Consider the following 21438-nt stretch of genomic DNA (forward strand, 5'->3'; position numbering starts at 1 on the left):
GTGTGTGTGTGTTCGGTGTACATATGTGTGTGTGTTTGTTTGTTTGTTTCGTGTGATATGCCCAAATGACATGTCAAACGCACTGAAGAGGTAGACACAATTTGAAACGTCAAAAGTAAATGCCTAATGCTTCATAAGAAATTCAGAAGCAACGACAATTAACAAACTACTTCAATTAGTAAAGGCCCGCATGTCTTTATGCCCTTCAGCCCCTCAACGAATACTTGAACTTTTAGACTCCCTGACGCCCTGCCACCCTGCCTGCATTTAATTCGGCTGCTTGCACTTCAAAGCTTTGGCAAGAAGAGTGCTCTTGTCTGGTCTGCCTGCCAACCAACCATCCAACAGCTAACCGAACTGTTAACTATGTACATATGTATATGTGTGTGGCGTAAGGGCCTGACATATTTAAGCTGTGTGACCTTGTCGCTTTCAATATTCTCACTAATTTCTGTGCGCATATTTAAAGCAATGTGTAGGAGCAAAAAATCAGCAAAAATCAAATCAAATGTTTTATATGAAAAATTACATTTAACATACACTAAGGCATGCACAAAAAGATTGTGCAGTCCATTTTATAGCTAAATTTCTAAAGCAGAATGCAATCAATAATACAACTACAACTAGTTTGAACAAAAGTGACCCAGATTGCTGGATGCAGCTGAGGACAGAATGCGCATAAATATACTCAATCTTGACAGCTAACAGCAGCAGCAGCATTGAGTGCTTTTTGTGGACAACACTGCGAGCTTCTGCCAAATGACACCATTTTCAATTGTTCTCCTTCACTTTTTCTTTTTTGCCTGGCATTATCAGTCCACACACAAGCGAGTTGAAGTCTGGTCGCCATTGCAGTAAAACACAATTTTAGAACACTATTTTGAAGTTAGTTATAACTACTCACTAATTAAACTAAAATAGTTGGATTGCATTTTCAACAGAAATGCATTGATTTAAAAAAATATAGAGAAACAAATGTTTATTCAATTCAAAGTGTAGATAAAAAATGATTACACTATTTTCTACAAATATTCTATGATGAAAGAAAATCCAACTCTTTGAGAAGAATTACAAAATGTATTGATGATTTAGTTACATTCATATATGTTATCTAAAATTCATTTCTCGGTGGTTTTTTTTATTCCTGTTATGCAATAACTACTGTGTTCTAGGTATGTTATACATACGTATATTTTGCGCCCAAGCATCTATCATTAAAATGTTTCAAATTCCATTTGCTAGATACCATTAGGACACACACCCTTTCATGAGCACATAGAGTTCAAAAACTGTTGCATACTTTGGTGCGCCTTCGACCAATAGATTGTTGGCCCGCCCCTCTGACTGCCTTGGATTGGCTTGCCTTGGCCCATGCACTTACCTTGACCCCACTTGCCTTTGGCAACTTTTCTACACATGTTGTTTGTGCTTTTTACCAGCCAGCACATTTGCACTGTGCATTTACTAGGGCTTGAACCTGGTCGAGCCTGTTGTTTGGATACATAATTTACAATTCCGATGCCTCACATGTGCACATTCGAGTATGTGTATACAATATACACACTGTTGGCACTTCCGGCTTGCAAATGCATAGAGTATTGCCGTCTATCTATATGTGTGTGTGTGTGTGTGTGTGTGTGTGTGTGTGTGTGTGTGTGTGTGTTGCTATTTGCTTATTTATACATTTATGATTTCCCTAAGCGCTTCCGACGCGGAGCTCAGCATACGACAGCTGTCGACAGATATAGAACGAGCAAACACTTCGGCCTTTCCATATACAATTGCCGCTAATTTATTCTTTAATAAATTGCATTGGATTAGCATACGCTGCGTTTTTATGACGCACACACAAAACACAGCCACTCCCACAACCCGCCCGAAAATCCTCACAACGACATAAAAGTTGGCTGCGCACCTGTGAAATGTACGCATAGAAAAGAAGAAAGCAAAGGTAGGTGGAAAGCGTAACAGCTCCGCAAATGACTGTGATCTAAACTTTTTATACCCTGTACCCAAAGGGTACAAGGGTATATTAGTTTTGTGCGAGTGTACATGTAACACACAGAAGGAGGCGTGGCAGACCCCACAAAGTATATATATTCTTGATCAGCATGACAAGCCGAGTCGATATAGCCATGCCCGTCTGTCTGTCTGTCCGTCTGTCTGTATGAACGCAAGGATCTCCGAAAGTATAAGAGCTAGAATAACCAAACTTGGTATACAGATTCTCCTGAGCCCGAGAGTTTGTTCATTTTTCCCGATGCACCCCCCCCCCCCCCCCACTCACCCCCTATTCAAGATTTTCTATAAGTTCCGTCATTCTTGGAATTTTAAACTAAAATTTGGTAGACACATCCAGTTAGTAATTATATATCCGTCTTGATCATAAAGAAAGTTATAGCCATATAACCATGCCCAATGCACACATACATGCATATGTACAAGTATGTATGTACACAAACACGCATAGACACGATTCTTAATTAATTAATTAAATTAATTCTTAATTAATTAATTAAATTAAATTAAATTAATTTATTTTTTTGTGGGGTGGTACAGGGTATTTAAGAGTTGAGCCTGCTCGCCTTTAGCATTCCTCTCTTGTTTTAAATGCGGCATACCTGTAAGGGGAACAGGTGCTGCTATTAATAAAACACTCTGAAGAACCCGCACAACTTTTAAGTGCAGTTTAAATAAACGCCAGAATGCATGTTTCAAATTGAATTTGACTCGAAGTGCATCATAAATATGAGCTAAGAAGCGTTATTTCCATATTAACCTTATATTCCTTCGAGATTGCGATGAGTGTCTGTTATTTGGGTGGTAACTTAGCACCTTGCTAACTAAATAGTAAAGCACAGAAGAGTATATAAATGGCGGGGAATGGCCACGAGAAATAACTTTCTGCTGTAAGAAGCAGTGACGTGTGTATAGCCTTGACGCTAAAAAGTAAACGTTTTCTCGTTTCCAAATATTTGTATATCCTTTGGTCAAAACGAAATAAGTAAATATAAATATTTTCCATCAGTATGATGAATTTAATTACAAGCAGCACAAACTGCTCGATTGGTCAGCTCTTACGCTATATCAATAAATGTAATCTCCCCCACACCCACACACTACTCTTGTTGCTGCTGCTTTCGTTCCAATCTGCACTGCAGACGATTTCATTATTTAGGGTGGCCTACTTTAAAGTCTAGCATTCTATTCCTCTTTATTCAAGTGTAGTGTACACGTTGCCTTCGGCTCATATATTTTCCACACGTTTTGTAGCATTTGATTCGATTATACAAACGTGCATTAGGCCGCTTTCGCAACGAGCAGAGGCAGCAAAGTCCTTGCTCGCTTTGATCTCAAGATGTGAATGAAATCAAATAAAATAAAAGTAAGTCGTGCCGCCTACTGAGACGACTCGCGTTTCCAACAATTGGCAGTGGCTTAAACTCGTTGAATAATTCTTCTGCCCAAATAAAACGTGAAAAATTTAAGGAATAAGCGCGGTCGGATACACACACATACACATGTATCAAGACATTGTAATATATTTTGTGGTACCAGTATGGCACAAAATCTGCGCAAGTTATGATTTATGCATGTGGGTCATTGCTGTCAACACAAAGTGAAATAAAGCAAACCTATTGGCGAACTACAGCAGCAGCAGCAGCAGCAGCAGAAGTGACTGCAGCTGGGGCAGAAGAGTTGGAAGCAGCAGCATACGCCCACCCCACCTCCACCCCTCTTAGACAGTAGAAACAATAACAAGAACAATAGCTGGGAGACTAGGCTTAGGAAAAACAAACAGAAGGCTAGGGAAAACCGCCAGAAGAGCTAAAGACATATGTGTGTATGTGTGGGTGTGTGTGAGGCTCATACATATTTGCTTTTTACGCCTGAATAGATACACATATGTATGCATGCATGTACGACCGCAAAAACCAGAGCCTGAGTGAGAGGCAGTGTAGGTAGGAATGTATTTTTGAAAAGTATTTAAACTTATGCAACATGCTTGAGCAGAGCAGGCCTGACGAAGAAAGCAACGACTGGCTGCCTGGCCATGGAATATTTATGCTTGCCACATGCTTGAAAGGAAATTATAAAGGAATATGATTTATGAATTTTATGCGTTGTGCTGGAAAACCACAACTGCTGTTCGTGTGGCAATTTACAACAACATCGATAGAAGTATCCACACCAGCAACGAAAACAACTAGGAAATCTGCTGCTATTTCTGCCATCGGGTTAGTGCCAATGGTTAGTTGTTGCTGTTCGTTATTGCAGAAATTTAATTAAACAAATAAAATATATCCAATTGATATGCATTTGGGTTATTTGCTAGGAAAGGCGGCATGCAAAACCTGACAAGATAACAGTTATCTACACAATAAGATCTAAAACAGGCGCAAGTTTGTAAATAACAACAGGGCGTATTCGCAATTTATCTGTTTAGGCGCATTGGAGGAGAAAAAGAAACAATGTATTCCAACTAAGCACACATATCATAGACTATTAATAAATACCATGCTCAGTCGTAAATTTTTAGCAACAACGCAACTGCTGAGTCTTGAATCCACCCAAAGGGTTTTGGGAACACAGTGCAGGTTAAACAAATCATAGATTCGGCAGGAACGCGGCTAGGACAAGCTTTAACTTTAACGCCCGCTTACTGCAATAGAACCGAACTGCTATTTTATTTCTGGCAAGGCTTGGACGTACTTTTTGACCGTTTGTGTCGAAAAATATTTTGTCGTGATTGGCCGCTGTGATAGAAAGAGTGTTCGTCTAAATAAAGCTTTAGCGACATAGAGAGGCATACTTAAATTAGTTCACGTATAGTATGTAAAATTAATCCAACTCCTTCACATTTTACTCCATGAATTTGTCTGCCTGCTTTCGCTTGGATTTAGTCTCAATTGCACAACAAAAGCAACAATAATAACAACCAAGTGGGCTGGGGTAACAAGAAGTTTCGAGAAACCGACATGCGCAGACTGTGAGGTGAATGCCTACACATAACACTCAAATTGATATTTGCTCAAATGGCCATCAAATGGGTTTAAAATCAACTGATTCAGCCGAATTTCTTGAGTATTGATTGTGGCCAATTTCTCATATCATTTGCATGCAGAAAATTGGTCCCCTATATGATTTTCCAAGTAAGCATTTTACTTCAGACCGCTTAGTAAATTGGATTTAGTGCAGCAATAAGCTAGAGTCTTATATTGTTATATATGCAATGTTTATTCATTCAATTTAATTTAAGTTCAGTGGAGCATACTTGTAGTAATAGATTTCCATTTGCTGGCAGACATCTTAAAACAACGTAAAAGAAAATGGTTTTAAAAAAAGCTTTTACATCTAAGCAAGCGTATCCGAAATTGTCCGTTGAATTAGTGGATATTTCTTAAGAGTAGGCGTTTTGTTGCTCACAAACAATAAAAGCAAACAGCTAGCCGCTTAATCAATTGCAGAAGAAACTTAAGAATAGGAGAATAACAGAAACCAAGTAATAATCCAATATGTTTAAAATTTAAACTTTAAATGATTGAACAACATTTGAATTATTTCCCATTTAGACATCCATGAGTGATATTCCTAATAATAAAGACATGTTTGGTATGAACTTATAATCTGTTCCTTCCGATAGAAAGCCTGTTGCAAAGTTGTGATTTAAATAGGCAGATGGACAGATAGAGGAATTGTAATTTTTCAGTGAAGGCTTCATACATAGATATAACAAAATGAAATAGCAGCCATGTCGACAGTTATTTTAACTAATTAGTAAAAACAAAAGAGCCACTTAATCTGAAAATGCAATTACAGTTATTGTCTCCATTTTCCGCAATTCTAATTACATAATAATTATGCAAAAAGCATGTAATTACCATCCAAGAACTTTTAAGATCAAAGTTCAGCTTCCACTTTCTTTTCATCCGCTGCCTAAGTTGATTACACACTTAATAGCACAATCCTTTCTTAAGGCCAATTGTAAGCTTTACGTTTCCACACTTTGGCCTTAGTTTGCCACCGCCCCATACCTCATTGGCAAATTTTTCAGCGCTTTTGCGACTAATGTTGATTCATGCTCGGGCACACAAAACAGAAAAACATTGACAGCCAATTCAGGTGGCAAGTATATAGAGGTCGTTGAAAGGGCTAATGAAATTTTGACCTGGAAGCTGAGGCGTAACCCCAAAAAAAGCTAAACACACATCATTAATTTGAACAAAGTCTTTAAATTTTGTTTTTCTAGCCCCAAATTTCCCTCTTTTTTTCTGCTGTGCCTTTTTCTTGCCTTTGATCATCGGGTGCAGAGAAATAGATTAAAAGCCCATTAAATTGCTTTTGGGCCATATAATGGCATTAAGTATTATGCCCGACGCCTGCAGTGAATACTTGTAAATTCGTTGAGGAATGCGAGTGTGACTTATAAAGAATGCAAAAATTACATTAAAAATTTATTTAAAGTCAAACACACACCTATACAACAAGAAAATAATAAATATAATGGAAAATAATAAGACACAATGTAAGGCACTCGGGAGCCATATTTCTTGAACCTTTAAAGCACCTTTTTAAGGAAAGTCACTCAACCCACTGGGTAGTATTTTTTGTAGCTAGCTTTTAAATGCTGGCATAAATAATGTTTAGATAAAACGCCGCTTAGTATGCAAAACATTTTGGAGCAGCCAGCGTAAATGATTTACAAAGAAACAAGATATATGTGCTGAAGCAATTGCATGTTAAATATTTAAGAGCACACACACGCACACACAAGTAATCTACCCGCTCAAGTATGTGTCTAGTAGAGTACTGTATGAAATGAGTTGAGGTTTATAAAATATTCTTTAGAGCTATGCATATCGAATCAAATATTGTATCCAGTAAATGGAATCAATCATAAGTGGATGTTTAATACTGAATATATATCTACATAAGAATATTATGTGTCTACAAGTAGAAGACTACTTTATTAAATAAGTCGAAGTTGTTAAAAAATTCTTCAAAGTCATTTACTATTGAATCTGGTAAGTAGAGCCAGTCATCATAGAACATGGAGTGAATTAGAGATTTAATTCAGCTTTGATTTTATTTACTTTAATTACAGGTAGACCACTTGTTCTTATCCTGTTATAGTAAATTCAAATGAATAAGGTTAATATTGAGTTGCGGATTCTGAGCTTAAAGCTAGTTCAATCTTCACAAATTTAAAAATAAAATGTGGACCAAATGAGCAATTTTGTCCCATAAACTCATTCTAAATGCTTCATCAGTTCCAAGCAGGGCTCTAATGTGCTCCTACATATAGCTAGTTCAATCATCACAAATTTAAAAATAAAATGTGAGCCAAATGAGCAATTTTGTTTCATAAACTCATTCTAAATGCTTCCTCAGTTTCAGCCAAGCAGGGCTCTAATATGCTCCCACATTTTTCTGTGTGTGTGTGTGTGTGTGTGTGGCACATGCTCGTATCGTATCGTCTTGTTATCGGCAAGTTATAAATTGGGTTTTGAGAAGCTACGGCAAAAAAATTTATATATGCTCCCTAAGTTTATGAGGGCACATAAAATATAATGCTGACTTTTTGCTTACCTACGGCGACTGTTAGCAAACGACGTAATTGAATATGTTTAACACACACGCACACACAGACACGTACACACACATTCGAGTGTGTTGTGTGTCTGCAAAAACTGAGTAAATTTACATAAAAACATAAACCGTCCAGCCGACAGTAATGAACTCAACTGTAAGCGCCGCCATTATTCAGGAGCACAAAAATAGCAAAAACGACGATGATGGTGCCGATAAGGATTGGATGGAGTAGGAAAAAAACCAGAGATGATGTCCAAACAATCAACGAGAGCTGCATTGTACTCAAATGCCGCATAATTCAAAGCGAGCAGCATTCGCAGTCACTCAGGACTCATAGTCACAGCCACAATGGCAGTAGGTAAACAACAACAACAAAACCCAACACACAAAAATGCCTGCGGTTGGGCAAGTGGCAATATGGCGGCATGAACGCAAAAGCAAACGCGAATGCTGATGCTGATGATTGCATCAAGCGGTGCAAATAAATGGGCAAACAACAGTCATACCGTACGCAGACACACAAACAACCATAAGCAAACACACACATATAAAGCTATATATAGAGGTTTATGCTACCCGAACCACAGATTACTATTAAATGCAGCACTAATTGAACCCCGATTTCGTTTTTTTTTTAAATTTATTAATTCTACAAATACATACTACTCGATAAATTTTTGATTAAGATACAAAGTTTTTCCATTTATAATCAGAAATATCCAAAACTCTTATTGTAATCGAAAAAGCAAGAGGGGGGGAAATTAAAAAAAAATAAAATAAACTCATCCTTTCTCGGACCTAGGAGAATCTGGATACCAACTTTGGTTATTCTAGCTTTTATAGTTTCTGAGATCCTTGCGTTCATCCAGACGGACGGACAGACGGACGGACGAACATGTCTAGATCGATTTCTCTCGTCATGTTGATTCAGAATATATATACTTTATGGAGTCGGAGATGCTTCCTTCTGCATGTTAATATACCCTATATATATATTTATATATATATATATATATATATATATATATATATATATATATATATATATATATATATATATATATACCATATATATATATATATATATGCTAATATACCCTTTTTACCCTACGGATACAGGGTATAAAAACATATGGTCTGTTTGTATGGCAATGCGCGAGATATACGCGAATCGTATTCACGAATGTTCGCTAACATAAACGTGCTCATAGAAAACAGCATCAGCAAGAAAGAGAGACAGAGTGAGAGAAAAAGAGAGAGAGAGAGAGAGAGTCAAGCATTTATACAGCCAGTAGGGACATCGAATTCGTGTTAGCAATGTGGTCTTTGGTCCTTCCCTTTTGACTGCTGCCTGACTGCCGCCTCCATGCCTGCAGTACAAAGTTATGCAATTTATTTGATGCCAGTCGTGCGTGGCGGCAGGCGAGTGGGCGAGTCTGAAGTTGATTTTCACTCTGTTTGCTTTAATTGCGCCGACAACAATATGCTGGATCCATTTTGGTTTACCCTTTGGGGCTTCCAAAGGATTACCGCCGGTACGCTTCAATTGAGCTTAAAGTCCGGTCCGACCCGGTCAATTTTGATTAGCTCGTATTTTTGTTTGCTATATCTGCTTTTGTGTGTGTGTGTGTGCTCGTCTTGCTTTCAGATAAATTGGTTTTGGCAATCGCAAGACATTGAGAGAGCACATCAGAATCAACACACAATCAAATTCAATTAACATGTTATATAAGGCCTGGCAAGAGCCGCAAGCCCAGCACAGCTACTCAGTCCACATTGTTAGACGTATTAATACGAGATTATGAATGCCGACTGCCGTCACACAAAACTTGAGGCATTGCCAATCAAACAGCTGACAGATAGTCAGACAATGCGCCAATACAAATCAAGCGCTCATCAATATGGAATGAGCAACTGAAAAAGCTCGAGAAGCAGCAGGAGGGCGGCCATTATGGCCACTTACCATGGCCCAAAAGCCTAAACACGTTGCCGTCTTAAGAACGACCATTAATGGTACATGCTCTTTCTCTGTTCTATTTGTTTGCACTCAACAACTGAGCATTTGAGTGTGTGTGTGTGTGTGTGTTAGTGTATATGTGTGTGTGTAGGAGGCTAGGCCAAATTTACGCTTCATTGAGCCAAGAGATTTCATTAATAAAAAATGGAAAATAGCATAGACCCCTCCATAACAAATATCAAAGCATGGTACTAATGCTGCTGGGGTGGCAGATACCAGAGCCAAGCGGATTTAACTATTCATGAGTGCACACAAAACGATACGAAACGAAAAAGGAAACGCACAACAACAACAACAACATCTTTTCCAAATGGCAATGGTGTTGAATTTTTCGGGTAAATACGCAAAAAACAAGTGAATTCCACCGAAAATACAAGATGGCCCAAATGGTTGTCATGTTAGCGCTCGTTACGAATTCAAGATACGCTACGTTTGCGAAGCTACAATAGAATACAGATTTAACTGTCGATACTACTTTCTGAATTGGGAGCGAATGCTGGCTGTGTAGTGAAAAATTTACAGATTCGACTAGACGTTGAAAATAATATTAGCAACTGGTTCGACAAAATTCAAATTCCCAACCAAAGAGTACAAAAAATACCAAGAATCTGTTTGCTTTAAGATGAAGACTAGAATTTTTTAAAGACTTTAATTGAATTGTGAAAATTGATAAAGAAATGCCCTATAAACAAAAGTAAAGCGTCTAATTTACAGCTTATAAGCAAAACAAGTATTTTTTGTTAAAGTGCTCAACAATATTGATTGCTCTTCATTTTTTAAAGCCCTACGGCTGCACATACAGAATGTGAGCCTTTTCAACCAAAACCTAAATCTGTTTAGGTATTGGTTAGTTCTATACCCAAGCTCTTAAGCCCAACTATAAAAGCTTTTGTAAGAGTGCATACAACCATAGCTCAAATGTTCCCTCGAGCACTTGACGTAACCAGCGCCGAACACTGAACACGGAATACCCAACCATCCAACACCCCACGCCCCGAATCACCAATCTCCAATTTGACAGGCGCATATGAAAATTGAAAAAACATGTTCCAATGACAAATGCCAAATACAGGCGCAGAGCATTACACAAATACGCAAGAAAGATATTCAGCAAAAGGAGGGACCATGCGGGGAGAGTCACGACGTTTGAATGTGTCGGTCCTTACGCTACCATGTCAGCCAAACAATGGCCAAAGTTTGTTTTTCTTCGCTTTTTTATACTCTGCTCAAAGCTTGGCAAAAATTAACAGGAAGTACGCACGAAAGGCATTCAAAAAAATGTTTACAGCGATAGCATCATCCTTCGTCCCGCCTGCTTCCGCACAATAAATGCGCATGCTGAGTTGAATCAAAAAAAATATATGTATATACATATATTTTAAAAATATTTTTAATACTCCCAACAAGGCATTTTAATTGAAATGTGCAGGCATGTGCAGGCCAAAATGTTCCTGTAGGTGTGCTTTTTCTGTATATCTGTATTAGTGTGCGTAATCAGCGAAACAGAAAAAAGCAAATACAAGCAGCTTATGAGCCAAAAGGAAGCCGGCTCGCTAATGTGCTGCAGACCAAGTGCGTAGCAACAATTTCGCTGGAAAAGTTATATACGTATTACGAGTATTGTAAGCAAATACAAGTAGAATGGGATCGGGCTGGTGACAACAATTCAAAAACGTGGCACAGTGCAGCTAGCTTATTAGCAGAGCACGCGCTACTGAATAGAATGGGAATAGAATGGCATAAGCTCTTTTGGCCAGGCAATCACAATAAAGGGCAGTGTCGGAAAAAAATGTTAACTTGAATTATGGCCAGGGATCAAGCGCAAACAGCAGCAACAACAACAACAGCAATGGCAGCAACGCCCACAAAGTGAGTTAAGTCTAGCAAAAACGCTCACAATTTTATGTAGATAAGCAATGGACAAGAAATTGTGCAGAAGTGTGTGTACGTGTACCATGAGCGCCGTTTTATAGGGGGGTCGCCAAAACCTATGGAGAAGAAACAACCAAAAGTAAGCTGCAAAACAAATGTTGATATAGACGTGAATGCAAGTAGTTTTGAAAAGAATTTAGCATGGTGATTCAACTCGGTTTTAGGTAATGGGGCTACTTATAACTTAGATTTTTATAGAATTATTAACACCAGAAAAAATTCACCACGGTCATGTCTATACCGACGATCCATCTATAACATGACTTCTTTTAATTTGAAAAATAAACCACGATCTTCTGATTGTGATTTTGATAAACATAAGCACAAACTATTTTTAATCACTGATTAGTTCTAAGAGGTTCCTTGAAAAGGTGAACTTAAAAGTTATAGCTCTCTTTGGTTTTTTTTATGAGTGAGGCATGGTCTGAAATGCAGCGACTGCCCCATTCTTGTGCAATTATATTAATTGCTAAATGCAGCGCAAGTTATTCCCAATTTTCCAGTATGTACTATATGTGGCTTAGAATGGGATCTTTTTACAAATGTGTCCTCTGAACAAAAAATGTGTGTACCTCCAACACTGACAAAGAAAACGAAATGTATATAGCCTAGGCTTGTAACCTAAATGTATATACAAGTAGTATATGTACCTGCTATATACTATATAGTACATCAATTTAAATCCATCTATATATGCGCATATATTTTATGTGGGGTAAGAATGCAATTTGATTTGCCCCAGGCAAGAAACGGCTCCGTCTGTGTGTGTTATGTGTGAGTGTGTGTGTGTGTGCTTCAGTTTTCTCCCATTTGTCCAAATGTGCCATAAGCGACGACCTCGTCAGCTCCAACATCACGCTTTAGCTTCGGCTTCAGCGTCAGTCACTCGCAGTACATAAAATGGAGGCAACAGCCACAGCAGCGCCCATAAACCCTTTTTCAAGCAATTTAAGCCAAGGAGCATGCTGATTTGCCCTTGTTATTTTAGTTGTGATTGTTGCTGTTGCTACTTGTACGAGTATGCTGCTGCGATTGCAACTCAAGGTTTACGATTCGACTGGATTTAATTCGGCCAAAATGTGCGGACCACTCAAAGGAACAAGCCACCAACTTGAATTGACTGCCAAAGTTCTGGTGTGTGTGTGTCTCTTCGTTTATATGTGTAATAGTTTATATATTGCACAAAAAAAAAAAGTTGAGCAAGCTTTGTAGTTTCTGTTTAGTTTAGTATTTAGTGTTGTAACTGACAGCAAACTATTAGCAACAAACATTACAAAACTGACCACCCCTTCCTCCATCACTCTCCTCTGCAGTTTATTTATTTCTTTCACGCTGCATTTTCTAATAACGTCAACTTTTTATCAACTTATTGCCGATGGCAACAACGAACGAACAAAATTACGCAACTTCTTGTTTGACAAAAGTTCTACTGACAGCATTTTGCAGGAATGCGTAAAAGGTTATAGGGCGTGTGCGTAATAAGCATGTTTTATAGTTGCAAACCTAAGCTGACAAGCTTAATTTGTGCCCCAGTTATAATAACATTTAATAGGCTATTGTAATTTGAACATAATTTGGTTGCCAGCATATAAACTAAATCACATTAGCAACATAAATTGTATCATCACCCTTTGCATTGGGTTCGCTGGTGTCGTAAAATGGCGCCACCGTCCACCATCGCAAAATTGCATTATTATTTGTTTCGGGCAACGAAGCCATGCTATACCCACATACTATACATTTTTGCTAACATACAGTAGTGGTCATAAATATACGTCTATATAAGTGATAGCTAAAGAACATTTTAAAATTTGTGAGCACACATTCAGCTTTCCAACTTACTGTCACAGATCACTTAGCGAGTTAGCCCAGCAGGTCAGTCTAAACCTGGGATACCGCAACATTGTGGGAAAATGCATAGGAGATGAGGGGGCCGATCTGGGACAATACAAGTCGAACATCAAAAGAACTGCAGCACTTTTTAAAATTAAAAAGAATTGAAATCTCTGCTGGGACACTTATGGGCCAGAAGTTGCGGATATGAAGAGGAGCCGAAAAACGATGAGCCCCTTCCATGTTCCTATCTGCACTCAGCAGGCGCAGATTTATTGGTTTATTATTGATTTATTTAGATGCAAGTCATCTTCTTCAAGCGAAACTTTTCACACCAACCGGCTGGAAACAACTGCATTTTAATTTTGATGGACAGAACCAGATTAGCAAGCAAATTAAACTCAAATTGTTTTATACCATATGTAACATATATTATACCACATTGAATGACAAAACTGCATTTTTCGGCATACACCACAATTTTGTCGCATCAGATACTGAAAAGAGGGTTTTGTCATAAAACTATTCACCAGTCCTATGTTGAGAGAATTCATAGATATTTTGTCAGGGATGCTACGCTAACATCTTCATTGAAGTTCATTTTTGGGAAGTAGTATCGTATAATAATTTTTCTTTCTTTGATTTTACGACTATTACTGAGATAGATGTATGCGATATATCTATGCTGCAAAGATTTTTATGTCCGCTGTTGTATGCATGTCTGTACATACATTTACATTGTGTAATTGGGCCATGGCTACAACAGCAACATAAATCTCTTTTGGCGCTGACAGCGTTAATGGTGCGCTTGAGGGTGTGTGTGTGTGTATGTTTGTGCACTTTGCTCTTCGCTTGGCCCCGCACCCTTACTGTTGCACCCACCGACATTTTTATTGATGGCCAGCCAGCGCACGAGAGCAGAATCCACTGCACAATTTTCTGTTGCCTACTTTGAGGCGTCGGCTACGCTGTTGCTTTATATTCGAGTGAAAACGAATTCGAATACGCATGTATTGTATACGTATATTTTTGCGTGTGTGTGTATGTAGTCTATGACAATAGTTAGAAAAAGTTTGCATGAAATAACAAAAAATATTATCATTGATATTTTTATTAGCGTGTTTTTATTGTCATCTGCTGTAGCTCCTGTTGTTGGGTTCGTTTTCGGTCGCTGTTGTGGCAGCCTTTTGGCTATTTTGCATATTTTGCACAAAAATATATGCATACACAAGTATGTAACTATGGGTTTATATAGCATATAGTTGTGCCATATTTTCGAGAGTTCCCAAGTTGCTTGATGCCGTGAGCAACATATAAAAAGGACAGTTTCAGTTTTTATTTTATACTCGATAGTTTTTTTTTATCGCTGTCTCTGTCGTTTCCAGTTCTGGCACACATTCCATTAATATTTATACTATAAGTATTTCCATTTATCCTCTAGTGCATTTTTCAACATGCAACATACGCACTTGGCAATTGCTCCACATTTTCAAATGTCACTTCCAAAATTTATTTTATGGCAGGCAACTTTATGACTTTAAACGATAATTTGAGCCCGTTGGTAAGTTTTTGGCAGTGTTATGGCAGAATTTGTAGTTTGAGTTTGAGTTTTCAACGACACAATTAGCCTAACAGACTAGAAAGAGTGCTGGCAACAAAGTTTGGCCAACAGCAGACGATAAAACCTGCATGAAATGTGTCAAAGGAAGTTGTTGCTCATAATTAAACTGTTTCAAATAATAAAGCAACAGCAATAGCTGACGCCAAAGCTTTCACATAATCGAATTGTTGGTAGTCTTTTGTACTATATGCTCTATGCATTATAAAAAGTAATATACTACGAATACGATGCCTATTTTTATAATAACATTTTTTATACCTTGGCGATGGCTGAAAAAACCCAACACTTATCCATTACAAATCATTAATGGCATTCAATTGTTCTTTATTTGCAATCAATTCTTAATGTTTTAATTATTTTTATTATTATTTTCATAAACCATTTGAACTGATTTAAATTGTAGTATTATTGAGAATTGAGCCAATAAAAAAACCAAGCTAAAAAAACTAATTTTGCAAACAAAATAATTGATTTGTTTCCAATAATTGCTAATGGATGATTTGATTGAAAATGTGTTTCACTCTCATATTATAATTGAATTGCTATTTTAATTGGTACTTTAACAAATGTAACTTATACTTGTATTCCACTAATATTTGAATGTATTTGTAGGTTTGAAATGCTGCTTATTATTTAGTCAATTCACTTACGTTTTTGTATTCCGATTAAGCTGTTTCTTTATTTTCATTTTCTTTAAAAACCGAAACTAGCTTTTTTATTTAAAAACGAATAATGACGAAACCTTTTACTTTAAATTTAATTTTAACAACCGTTTTATTTATCAGGATTTTAAGAAGGTGTTAAATTAAATATGAGGGATAGGATTGATGATTCGGCTTTGTTTTTCCGTTGATCAGTAATTATGATTATAAAATTTCCATTTTTGGAGGGTTTATCATCTGCAGCACATTAATGATATTCTTTAGTACGGCAAATTAATTGAACAGTTTCAAAGAAGATTGATGAGAGAATCCATCATTCTCGTTTGCATAATATATTACTTTAAGTCGGCTTGAAATTAATGCCTGTGGTTCTAATATTTGAAGATGGGCCAGAAAGTTGTTGTTGCAGTTACCGTTGCCGTTGCATGTGAATGCAACTTATGACTAGCTAGCCTAACTAGCTGGTAGTTGTTGGCTCTTACTGACTGCCTGACTAGCCCGGTCTGAACATGTCTGCAATTTTAATGAATTTCGCTTTTTTGACAACACGGCAACGTGCGTACCCAGAGCACATAAACTTGATGCTGTTGTTGGAACTACTGCCGCACATGAAATAGTAGTAGACAGACAGATGGACAGGCGGGCAAACACAGGAGGAGGAATTGAGGCACGTGTTTTACTGCTAATCAGCAGACAAGCCAACGAGAGAAACTCGTCATCAGGTTTTGCTTTCAAGCCTCACACCAGGCATTGAGGCATCGTTTTTGCTTGCTTGGACTGGGAAAGTTTTCGGCGTTAATTTTAAGAGAGAAAAGTTCTGCTTTTGTCCATTTGAATCTTAAATATGCGTGTGTGGGTGATGGTGAAAAATCTCACATAAAATTAAATTTAAGTGTAAAACTTGACAGCAAATGGAAGCGTTTGCCAGTGGCAAAGCAAAAACGTTGCTTGGTTAGCTGGAAAGTTGAACAGCAGCTGAGAAGCACAGTTGGCGGTAAAATGAAATAAATTGCACGAAATGCATACCGAGTAGCGTTATATTTATATGTTTATATATATGCGTGCATTTATATATAAATATATACAAGGAGTGTTCCAAAGTAAACAGGACTTAAAAAAAAAACAAGAGAGAACGCTCCAGTCGAGCAAGCCCGACAGTGTAATACCCTGTACCCAGGTAAACTTCCGTCACTGAGTTATATGCGTCCATAGCAGCAGCAAAAAGAGGAAGAAGAAGAGCGAACTTGCTGCTGCAGTTTGAGGGGGTTGTACTGGCGAGAATTTGTTTTGCTAATAACTTTTCTTAGAATTGACCGAATTGAATAAAATTTTATACAACAGTAGACAATTATATATAAATTATGTGCACAGACTTTGGTTTAGGTAGCATTTGAAATGTGGACGCTATTGACGAAATTCTGTAGCGGGGGAAGGGGGAGGAAATTAAAAAAAAATAAAATAAACTCGTCCTTACTCGGACCTAGGAGAATCTGGATGCCAACTTTGGTTATTCTAGCTTTTATAGTTTCTGAGATCCTCGCGTTCATCCAGACGGACAGACAGACGGACGGACATGTCTAGATCGATTTCTCTCGTCATGCTGATCAAGAATATATATACTTTATGGGGTCGGAGATGCTTCCTTCTGTATGTTACATACTTTGCACAAACCTAATATACCCTTTTTACCCTACGGGTACAGGGTATAATAACAGAACAAATGGTTTTTTCGGCAAAATCAATTTATTTTATTCAAAATAGTCTCCTTCTGCTTCAATACAGCTTTTTGCACGATCCAAAAGCATGTCGAACGAGTGTTTTAGCTCGTTGGCCGGTATGGCTGTCAATATGCCGGTGCAAGCCTCTTGAATGGCCTCTACGTCTGCATAACGCTTTCCTTTCGTGGCAAATGCATTTTTCCGAAAAGGTAGAAGTCGCACGGTGCCATATCAGGTGAATACGGCGAGTGGTTAATGATTAAAATGTGATTTTTGGTCAAATAATCGGTCACAAGCGTCGATCGATGAGAGCAATTTTTGGTCGTCAGTCAATTTGTGCGGAACAAACCGTGCACACACCTTTCCTAAGCCCAAATGTTCGTTCAAAATGCTATAAATCGATGTTTTGGAGATGTTCAATTCCATTTCCATCAATTTCAATGATAATTTCGGCTGATTTTTGATTAATTCACGCACAGTTTCGATGGAATTTTCGGTGATCACGAATTTTGATTGGCCCACATGTTGATAGTCATTTATGTCCTCACGACCACTTTGAAAACGTTGAAACCACTCGGTTTCCGTAAAAGTTTTACCAATTTTAAAACAAAATTTAATGTTGGCTCTTTGTTCGAAGCTCATTTTCGCACCGATAACACAAACATACTGACACTTTAAACGCAATAACTTCACTTCCAATCGATGAAATGTCATGAAATTCTCACTGGACAATCGATAAAGATAGCAGATTCTAACGAACCAGTCGACATATAGATATTTTGAATCTAGCGCCCCTAGCCTGTTTACTTTGGAACACACCTTGTATATATATATATATATATGCAGTCACGGAAACAGGACCGGGAACTACCAACACCAGGATGCTTCGGTGCATTTCAATGACGCACACATACACACACACCCGCACACACGCTAAAGCTACCCTGCTGTCACACCCATGGCAAAAACAAAATTAAGGGAAGAAATCTTGCAAATGAACACAAAAATGCAAAAACTCTGTGTGCAGAAAAAAAAACCAAAACAAAAAAGAAATGGGGGAAACAACAAGTAAGCAGAAGAACAAAAATCTTTTGTATGCAACACAAAAGACGCAGTCGGCAGTGCCAGCAAAAACAACAACAATAGCAACAACAAAAACTGAATATAACAAGTAAAATAAAATGGGGGAGCAGGGCAAACAAGAGCTTGGCATCAGCCCAAGAGTCCAACTCGGTTCAGTTCAAAGCTTCGTTTTTCAGCTTTTTCGGCACATCCAATGCAATATTCAAAGTCTGCGCCTGCCGCTGCCACTCTCAGACCTCAGACCCCCCTATCCACTCACCACACTCCTACACTTGCAAGCTTCCACACTTCCTGTTTTTTACTCCCCTGCGCGGCACTCTGCTGACAGCTAGCTCGAACGTTAGCGAGTCAGCCAGTCATCTAGTCAGCCATCCCAGCGGTATTTGCTCCTGCACGACCCCTGCTGCCCAATACCAAAAGTCATTGGCCTCTTCGCTTTCGCCAATTTCGCTTTGCGCTGTCCTTAAGAGACGTTTAGACGGACCAAGAAAATTCAAATGCATTTCAAATTTTATGATCATGTGTTAATCTGGGATGGAACAGCTTCAAAAAGTTGACCCCTAAAAATACCTATACATATTCTAAGCTCATATCGTAGTACATTTTTAAGAAGAATTGTCTATTAAATCGTTTTTCATAGTTCGTTTTAAATTCATTTAATATATTACTATCTTTAATCTATATATTTTCTATCTATGTATATTTTATCTAGTTTATACATCTCTTCTAGCTTTCTTCTACCTATCTTCTATATACATATCTATCTATTCATTGTTTTGAAATTTTAGCAAATTGTAAAGCTCGGTCCCAGGATAAATTGAATCTACTCATTGATTCAATAATATAAATGGAAGTGATTTATATTGTATAACTTGTGGTAGGAAACACAGCATGTTACCATTGTATTGTTTATTTACTTGAGAAACGTATCCAATGGCATTCATTTAATCTTTCCGATGGTATTACACAATCTTAATTAATTAACCTTCCCGATCGAGCTATTTTTGTGTGATTGCGTCATGTTTGATCCGCGCCTTTCATTAAATTGTAGGTTTATGTTATGTTTTGTGTATTTCAGATATTTAAGAATTTCTTTTCCTGCCTTCTGCCTCATTGTTGCCAAAATAAAGTTATGACAGAACGATCTGTCTTCTGTTTTATGCAGTACTTATTCAGTTCTTACATCAGGGACAATCAAAAAAATTTTTTTAAATATAGATACAAATAAAATATTTATGTAAAAGTAGTTAAAACAGCATTTTTCTCACCTTCCACCAAAGAGTTGACAATTTCATTCAAGTATTATAATGGTTAAAAGAGCCCTTATATGTTTACCTGTATCTGTAATAAAGAAATGAAAATTAGCATTTATAGAAGATAACTCAGTCAAATATTTTATTTATGATCATATTTGATACAACATAACATTATTTAGATTATTTACATGTTTTTTCCACTTTTAACAAGTTTTCATATTGATATTGAGAAACTAATAAAACACATGAAATTTGCCGATCCAGTTTCTTAAATAAGATTGTTTGTCTTGTAGCTTGCTGCCTCCAGTTTTGAAAATAAATATATAATTCTAAATAAACGTGCATATCTTGAGGCACAATTATTAGAAAATGGAAAAAGGAATATGTTTCTTGCCGCAACACCAAATACGCATAATATTTATATATAAAAAATAAATGAATCTTTTTAAACAAACCGCTAAGCTTATAGTAAGGACATTATACACAACTCATTTAGTTGCGATAATTTCATAAACAAAAATAGTTATCATATTAACAGTGATTCTTTGCACCGATCCTGCCATAGGACCGGCAGCTTTATAAAAAAAATGACGTAATATGTATATATTGTAACAAATGTTGGAAAAACAAGTCTACATACAACATTTGGGATCTCTAACTGTTATGGTCCAAAAGTTCTAGTATAACCTGCCTTACAGCCTTCTCTAATTGAACAGACCTTTATGTACTGTATTGGAGGGATAGCTGCTTGATAATTATGGAAACTATTGAATAGATTTGGAATGTAAGTGCGGGCTTTTGTTCATCGGTCACATGATGTTAATCATGTGATAATTTGCTGCGATGCAAATGACAAACTGAGTCACAATCGGGTGTCGTGCCAAATACAAAATTGCAAAATACGAGCGCAATTATGTGAGTGTGCGGAAAAACAAATGCGCGAGCTCGCGTGCTAATTTGCATTGGGCATGGGCATGGGGCGAATGTGCGAAAATTATCATATGAAAGCGGCACGTCACGAAACGAAACGGAACGGTTAATAGAGACAAGAGGTGCCCAAGAAAGAGGGAAACGAGGAAGAGGCGGAGGGGATAGAGGTAGAGATGCAAGTCAAGCGTTGTTTCCTATCCGTACATCATAGCTTGCGATCTGAAATTGTTATCACACAATTCTTTCTTTTTCTTTGTTGTAGCACTCAATTCTTCAGTCAACGTATTCTTCTGAGTTGTTCTAATCACAATTAAAGTAGCGGTCGTACCGAGTGATGATCTGCGTGCTAATGAAATGCGTCATTAGCATTGTGTGGTTATGTGAACCGCTCTTACATAATTATTAATTATATGCTCATGATTTTAATTTGATTGCCAAACCACAAACAGAAATTGCAAAATTGTTCATGCATAGACCGCGCCGCACGAATTTAAATGATGTCTATTGTTGTAATCAGCATAAATAATAACAGGATTGCGGTCATTTTTAAATGATTATATTTTTAATCATAATTGAAAAACGCGCCTACAGCCATATAAATAATTAATACAATGGTTGCCACCACAACGACGACAACAAAAACAAGAGACATATACAAGTAGTACAAATAAATAATAAAAGGCAAACTCTAATGTTTATTAGTGTGTTATAGGTATGTATGTACATACATATAACAAATAAACAAACAGCAAAACCAACAGCAACAACAACAACAACAATAGCCAAGGCTGTC

General features: G+C 37.4%; 1 protein-coding gene across 2 annotated transcripts in view; it reads right to left on the reverse strand.

Annotated features, from left to right (window-relative positions):
• LOC115621099 (G protein-coupled receptor kinase 2) overlaps positions 1–21438 on the reverse strand; it is a 107118-nt gene that overhangs the window by 70444 nt on the left and 15236 nt on the right. Inside the window, exon 2 of one of the 2 annotated variants that reach the window (XM_030514637.1) lies at positions 19728–19800. The gene's annotated coding sequence lies outside the window, so the exon portion shown is untranslated. The remainder of the gene's footprint in view (positions 1–19727; positions 19801–21438) is intronic. The other variant, XM_030514638.1, reaches the window with a different exon arrangement.

Source organism: Scaptodrosophila lebanonensis, unplaced genomic scaffold (genome assembly GCF_003285725.1).
Source record: "Scaptodrosophila lebanonensis strain 11010-0011.00,11010-0021.00 unplaced genomic scaffold, SlebRS2 tig00000024-arrow-pilon, whole genome shotgun sequence".
NCBI classification, from domain to species: Eukaryota; Metazoa; Arthropoda; class Insecta; order Diptera; family Drosophilidae; genus Scaptodrosophila; species Scaptodrosophila lebanonensis.